Source organism: Ochotona curzoniae, unplaced genomic scaffold (genome assembly GCF_017591425.1).
Source record: "Ochotona curzoniae isolate NIBS_2020 unplaced genomic scaffold, NIBS_Ocur_1.0 contig_4514, whole genome shotgun sequence".
Taxonomy (NCBI): Eukaryota; Metazoa; Chordata; class Mammalia; order Lagomorpha; family Ochotonidae; genus Ochotona; species Ochotona curzoniae.
In genome coordinates, this window is record NW_024466312.1 from 2,331,344 (window position 1) to 2,338,987 (window position 7,644).

Sequence of the window (7,644 nt, forward strand, 5' to 3'; positions counted from 1 at the left end):
TTTTGTTTTGTTTTATCATCAGCAGGTTAGCCAGGATTACGATTAGACCTTGTTTCTGCCCTCTATTTTTACCTGTTTTTTTGCTCACCAAATTGTGCTTAAAAGATTCTATAAAAACCAGCTTCTTTGGACTGCCTCTCTGGGAGTCCCTCTCCTCTTGCTTTGGTCGCTGCCTTTTCTGCGTGGAATTTCTCCTGTGCAAGACAAGACTGACTGCTTTCCTTCGCTGTTGTTTTCCCCGTAACACTACCATCAAATTTCCCAATCAAGTGTTCAGATGTTTTCTAAATTTTAATAGAGATATTATTTTGTTAAAGACTTAAAAGTGAAAGCAGCAGGAGGAATCCTCTGCAAAAATGTTGCCTAACAATACAAGTTCAAATTTCTTGATGCAGGTACTGAAGGAATGAACCTGCTATGGGAATTGGGATCCCCAAATGATGTAATTAGAAATTGCAAACCCTCGTTGGGCTCAGAGAGACCCCTGGTGAGGCTTAGTCCACGTTGTGTCTTCCTACATTTAAGAATACAGCTGAGGGCCCGGCGCGGTGGCGCAAGTGGCTAAGTCCTCGCCTAGCACGCCCGGGATCCCATATGGGCGCCGGTTCTAATCCCGGCAGCCCCGCTTCCCTTCCAGCTCCCTGCCTGTGGCCTGGGAAAGCAGTTTAGGACGGCCCAAAGCTTTGGGACCCTGCACCCGCGCGGGAGACCCGGAAGAGGCTCCTGGCTTCGGATCGGCATAGTATCGGCCCGTTGCGCTCACTTGGGGAGTGAATCATCGGACGGAAGATCTTCCTCTCTGTCTCTCCTCTCTGTATATCCGCCTTTCCAATGAAAAAATAATAAAAATAAATCTTTAAAAAAAAAATAAGAATACAGCTGAAAGATGTGACTGGAGCAGAGAAAGTAAGATTTCGTGAAAAGCAAACAGTGTACACTCAGACGTGAGTATCTCAAGAGAGCGTTGCCAGGCTGGTATTACTCAGCTATGAGTGTGGGCGGCTTCAACACAGAATTGTCCTCGCTCTTCCTTTCACAGGCTAGGCATTGTGCCCAGGACAGGGCTTGATTGGAGACACAAAGAAGACAGAATTCTGTGTTGTTTGCATACTAATCTCCAAGGTGACATGGCACCTGGAGCATGATGGGAACTGAAGCTTAGCTGCATGATGAGGAGTGAGTGTGCTGTTGAATTGCCATGGAATCTGAAATTGGAGTAGTGCACATTGGGTGGGTGTTGGCAGTCTTTAGCTTCTTATGCCATTACAATTCCCTGCCTCACCTACATCAAACCCAACCAGGAATAAGTCTTCCGTAAACATAGCTGAAAGATGGGTTAGTGCTCCAAGCCTATTAGCTCCTACAGGCTAACCTAGCCAATTTTTCTCATGCAAATGGCAAAGATTTTTCTCTTGCCATTTTCAGGACAAATATATAGTGTGTAACATTGACTTTTCATTATTTTTCATATATAGTTATTAAATTGAGTAAAATACATTTTATGTAGAATCTAATTTTTGAAATGTGCATTTGCACCTCTGGTCTAATTCTTACTTCATTAATTGAACTTTATCAGAGCAAATTAGTTCTTTCCAGATATAAATAATATCAGAAGCATTAATCTTTTTATTATGAAGCAATGTCTGTTATTACATCTCTGTTTCTACACCTGTCAGCTTCATGAACAACAGGGTTTGATGTGACAAAACCAAAAGCTTTCCTATCATATTGACTTTGAAAGTAATTTTTGTAACCCTCTCTTATATATAAAATTATTTAAAAATTATGAGATAAAATTGGTAATACAAAGGCAATGAGAACAGTAAAGATTTATCATTGTTGAAACTTAATAACCATACCAGATAGAGAAATGTAAAACATTTGCTACTTTCTTTGTGATAATACCCAGTCTAATTGGGATGAGGTAATATCTCATTATAGTTTTGATTTTCGTTTCTCTTATGGCTAATGGTACTGAATAATTTTTCCAGTTTGTAGGCCATTTATATATTCTTTTGAGAAATAGATACATATTCTTCTGAGAAACAGCTATCCAAGACTCAACATAAAGTAGTGTCAAAGAATGGGAAATGTTGGTTACTCTTATTAGATTGTATGCAAGCATTGAAATGCCATACAATAGCTCATAAATGTTTACAAATATCCTTGATAAAAGTTTTTAAAAAATTTATAGAAGAAACAATTTCTTACTTTTTTTTGAAAGGCAGATTTTTCAGAAAGAGAAGAGACAAAGTTCTTCCATCCACTGGTTCACTCCCCAGACGGCTGCAAGGGCCTGAGCTGAGGTGATCAGAAGCTTGGAACTAAGAGCTTGCTCCCAGTCTCCCTTGTAGCTACAGAGGCTAAAGGGCTTGGGCCATCCCCCACTGCTTTCCTAGGCCACAGGCAGAGAGAAGTGTCTGAACTGGAGAAGCTAGGACACAAACTGATGTTCCTATAGAAAGCCAATGATGCACAGGGGAGGAACCACAAATATTACTTCTGAAAAAAAATAGCTTGATTATATTTAACATATCTTTTTTTTTTAAGATTTATCTATTTTTAAGGGAAAGTCAGATATACAGAGAGGAGGAGAGACAGAGAGGAAGATCTTCTGTCCACTGACTCATCCCCCCCCCCCCCAAGTGGTCATAATCATCAAAGCTGCGCTGATCCAAAGTCAGGAGCCTGGAGCTTCTTCCAGTTGGGTGCAGGCTCCCAAGGCTTTGGGCTGTCTTTGAGTGTTTTCCCAGGCCAAAAGCAGGGAGCTGGATGGGAAGCAGGGTTTCCAGAATTAGAACTGGAAGCCAAATAGGATGATGGCGCATGCAAGGCAAGAACTTTAGCCATTAGGCTAATGTGCTGAGCCCTATCTTTTTAAAAGGCAAAAATGACATATCTACATAATGATCCATCACCAAATGAATAACTACAGTTTTTCTATTCAAGCCTTATACACATTTGTCAAAGGCTTCATCTTAATAAATTGTTGTGTATGTAAGTTCATTAGCAAGTTTACCTAGATTGTTTATTCTGTCTTTCCTCATATGCAAAGGGCATTTTTAAAATTTTAATATTGTTACTAATACCCAGTAATAATCATACAAACAGGAGTGCCTGACATGATGTCTCTATTGACTAATCCTTCCCTTGCAAGCCCCAGGATTTCACAGGCGTGCTGATTTATGTCCCGATGCTCCAGTTCCCATCCAACTCCCTGTTTATGGCCCGGGAAAGAAGTTGAAGATGCCCAAAGTACTTGGGACCCTGTACCAACATGGGAGACCCAGAAACTGCTCCTGCCTCCTGGCTTTGGATTGACTCAGTTCTGACCACTGAGGTCATTTGGCCAGTGAATCAGTGAATCAAAGTTCTTCCTTTCTGTCTCTTGGTTTGTTTCTGTGAAATCTGCCTTTCCAATAAAAGCAGATAAATCTTAAAACAACACAATTAAACAAACAGGAAAAGTCTTAAGAATAAGTTTGGCAGGGATTGATAAAATTTCATTCACACTAAACTACAGATCTCCATATAGTCTATATATTTCTTTTATTATTATGATTTATTCCAGCAGCTTCCAAATGACTCCATCTCCTAGCCACCCCCCTTCTCCATAACGGTACATGCAGACACTCTGTCTTCTTATCTGTTTTTGTATTTGTGAGTTATGCTAAAGTAAGAAAGTTTTATTTAAGAGAGATATTCCCTGGATGCATAAATAATTGAGTTCTGGTACCCCTCATCTCCTTTGAGGTCATTGTAATCACCATAATCCTCAATGATGAAGTTTCTACAGTTTCAATAGTCCACGACTCCTGTGTTAGCTCTGTTATTGGCCCGTGGCTCCGTTACTCTTGAGTCTACTCACAGTTTCATTTTATCTTTCAAATTTTACCTTATGTTGTTGTGTGAAGTGGAACTTAGATTTAGATCCAACTTTTCCATTTCCCTTTGGCATGTATATGTGAAGGTACCTTTGTTAAGCTTGTTTAAAACTCTAAAAAGTTTTGGGGATAGAACACACTAAATCCACTGTGGCTATTATCTCTGGCTAGAGGAGGAGGTTTTGCAAATCGGTAGTGTTGTAATCAAACCCCTTTGTCTCAAGGCCAGTGTTGTGGTGCCGCCGATTAAGCTGTGTCTTATGATGCTGATGCTCCTTATCAGAGTATGGATTTGATTTCTGGCTGCTCTGCAGCCAATCTAGCCCTGCTTATGAGTCAGCAAAGGATGATTGGGCCTTGGCCGCTGTTGTAGGAAACTCAAGAGCTCCTGGCTGCGAGCATCAGCTTGCTCATACATGAGGCACAATATCCAAAACATTCTCTGTGTGTGAGAAAGTAAGAGAGCGAGAGAGACTAAGCCTTTCCAAAAGACTTTTTTGAAATCATCATCTTATCTGTAACATTTTAAGCTGTAAGGCAGAAGATAGAAATACTCGGTGATCTGAAGTTCACTTCACCATTAATGAAATAAGACATAATGAGGAAGAACATTATCACCTTATAGCTTTATTCTTTTCAGTTTTCTAGTTAGAAGCAAAATTTCATCTTTTAAATCTTAGTTCATATATTCATGTGATGTTTCTTCAATGAGTTTGAATTCATATATTCCTTAATGGAGTCTTAATAGATTTTAAAATTATGTATTGTTGCATTTCTTTCTTTAAAAGATGCTTAAATTTTAAAAATTCAGAAGTCATTCAAAGAATAATTTGCTGAAATATTATAATGTAACATTTACTTTTCCATGGCTGAAATCTACAGGAATAGAAGAAGAGTTCTGCTGTTTTCCTTAAACCCATCAATTTACTAAGAAAACTCATTTCTCTGTGGCAGTTCTTATACACGATACATACATAATGCCTTAATGACTTAATTGCATTGTTAGGTAGGATTTAAATGGTTCACTTATGATGCTGAAACAAAGCTTCCTATTTAAGAACAGCTCAACATGATTCATATTCTGTGCTATATTTTAAGACAACAAGAAAGAACACAGCAATAATTACAAAAGCAGATGGGATAAATACATTGGAAGCCGTTTTGGTACCTGTAAGTATTGTTGAACCACCTGGCCAGACAAGCAGAAAAATGTTCATCATGATAGTTATATATAGCACAGTTGCTTGAAAGAGCTTCTTTCTGATAATGTTGTCCCAGACAGACTTGGATATTTTTTCCCCCTCATGGATTGTCACTTAGTTGAAAGTTATCACTTGGGGCAAATGTTGAGGCAAAGAGGATTAAATTGCCTCCTGGGATGCCAGTACACATATCAAAATGTGGCTTGAGTCCCACCGGCTGCACGTCCAGTACAACTTGCTTCTAGCATGTGTGAGATGGCTGCAGGTGATGGCTCATCTGTTTAGGGCCTTGCCACAGCTGTGGAGATGTGGATGGAGTTTCTGGCTCAGCGTGGCTCAGCCCTGGCTGCTGCAGCCATTTAGCAAGAGAACCAGTAGATGAAGACTTTGTTTCTTCCAATCTCTCTGTCACTCACCCTTTCAAATAAAACCTTTAAAAATTTTTTTGATTTTTCTAAAGACCCGTTCCAATTCGAATTTTAGCAGCAAAATTAAAACGCTAATTGTCAAAGAGAATTAATGCCTGGAATCAATATAAAGAAATATAATTTATAACTCAGTCTGTAGGACCAAAGACCCATATAAATTCAATGAAATTATGAAGTTACACATTGTTTTTATATTTGCTTTTCTCCAGTGAGGTACTAATTATCCATTGGTGATAAAATGGTAGATTTCAATGCTTGCTGCCTTTTAAAAACACCAGGATAAAGAAAAAGAAGCCTTTTAAGACTCCCTGTGATCAAAATCACTAATAAAATTTTCCAGAAAAGAGTAAAACTAGAATCAATATAACCTCCTCAGATAATTTCAATGTGTAGTCCAGAGACTGAAGCCAGAAAGTAGTTTCATGTAGAAAGTATGCCTAACTTCATCTTCTGATGTTTCACTATGTTAACATCTACAAAGACCAGGGCTGAAGCTAAAAGTCGGGGACTTCGTCCAGATCGCCCGGGTGGCTGGAAGGAACCAGTCCCTTGGCCAACCCCTGGTGCTTCTCAGGACCTGCATTATCAGAAACTGACTCAGGAGTGAGCGGGGGATCAAACCCCGACACTTCAGTGTGTCTTAACCACTACACCAAAATACTCACCCCTAACAGTACCAGGATGTGCCAAATCAAGGTGAATTTGTCATCTTAAATTAGGGAAGATATCTTAGTGAATACAATACTCTAATTTTATTCTTTATTTTGAGGATTTAACCTGCTAAAGTAAGAATATAGTCTTGTTTGTTTTAAAAATTAGCTTTCAGACTTTGCCAGTGTTGTGGCATTGTAAGCCTGCTGTTGAGGTGCCAGCATCCCATATAAGTACCAATGGCTATCCCAGTTGTCCCACTTCTGCTCCAGCTCCTTGCTGGCAGAGAATTCTCTGTAGTAAATTACTGTTTTCCTTTCTCCTCTGTGTCGCCAGCATTTTTCTTTTATCTTTGCGATAATAGCCAGTCCAACTGGAGAGATGATATCTCATTCTAGCTTTGACTTGCATTTCATAAATGATTATTGATGTTAAATATCTTTTTCATACACTTATTACTCATTTTCATTTCTTTTAAGAAATGCCTATCTAAATCCACTGCATATTTAAAAAACTGTATTATTTGTCATTTTGCTACCAAGTTGAGTTCCTTGCATATTGTATTAACCCTGTGTCAGATGTTAAAATTGCCTTTTTTCTTCTATTTTGTATCTGTTCCTTTCACTCTGTCAGTTATTTCATAGAAACCCTTCAGTTTGGTGAGACCCCATTTGTTTATTGTTGCTTATGTTTCCTGGGCTTTGGGAATACGATTCAGAAAATCCTTACATAATTTGATGTCCTGAAGAATCTTCTTTAAGTTTTCATCTAGTGGTCTCAAAGTTTCTGGCTTTACATTTAGTATTGCAGTTTATTGTGAGTTGATTTTTGTAAGTGGTGAGGGATAGGGAGCTCTAGTTTTGTTTTTTCACATCTGAATATCTAATTTCCCCAATGCCATTTAAAATGGCTAGGTCATCCTTTCCCCAACATGTATTCTTAGTTTCTGTCCTATTTCATTAATCTAGATACCTGTTTTTTTTTTTTTTATGCTGGTATCATGCTGTTTAAATGGCTGAAACTTCATGAAGTATGTTGTATATTTTTGAAAGATTTATTTACTTGAGAGGTAAAGGTGGAGACACAGAAAGGTAACTCCTCCATCTATTATTGTTCTTTCCCCAAATGGCTGTATCATCCCAGACTGGACCAGGACAAACCAAGAGCTTCATTCAGATCTCCTATGTGGGTGTCCGACCAGGCACTTGGGTCATCCTCAGCCATTTAGCCAGTTGCATTAATGGGGAGTTGCCTGGGAAGTGCACTGTGTAAGGACTTGAGCCAGTATGCGTATGGGAAGCCCCTGTTGCAGGCAGAGGTTTAACCTGAGGCACCACAGTACGCTCTATAATGTATTTTAAAATCACATCTTATAATACTATCTGCTTTGTTTGCTGTTTTTGTTCAAGAATGTTTTGACTATTTGAGGTCTTTTATACTTCTACATGGTTTTTCCTTTTAGTTCTGTGGAAAATATAA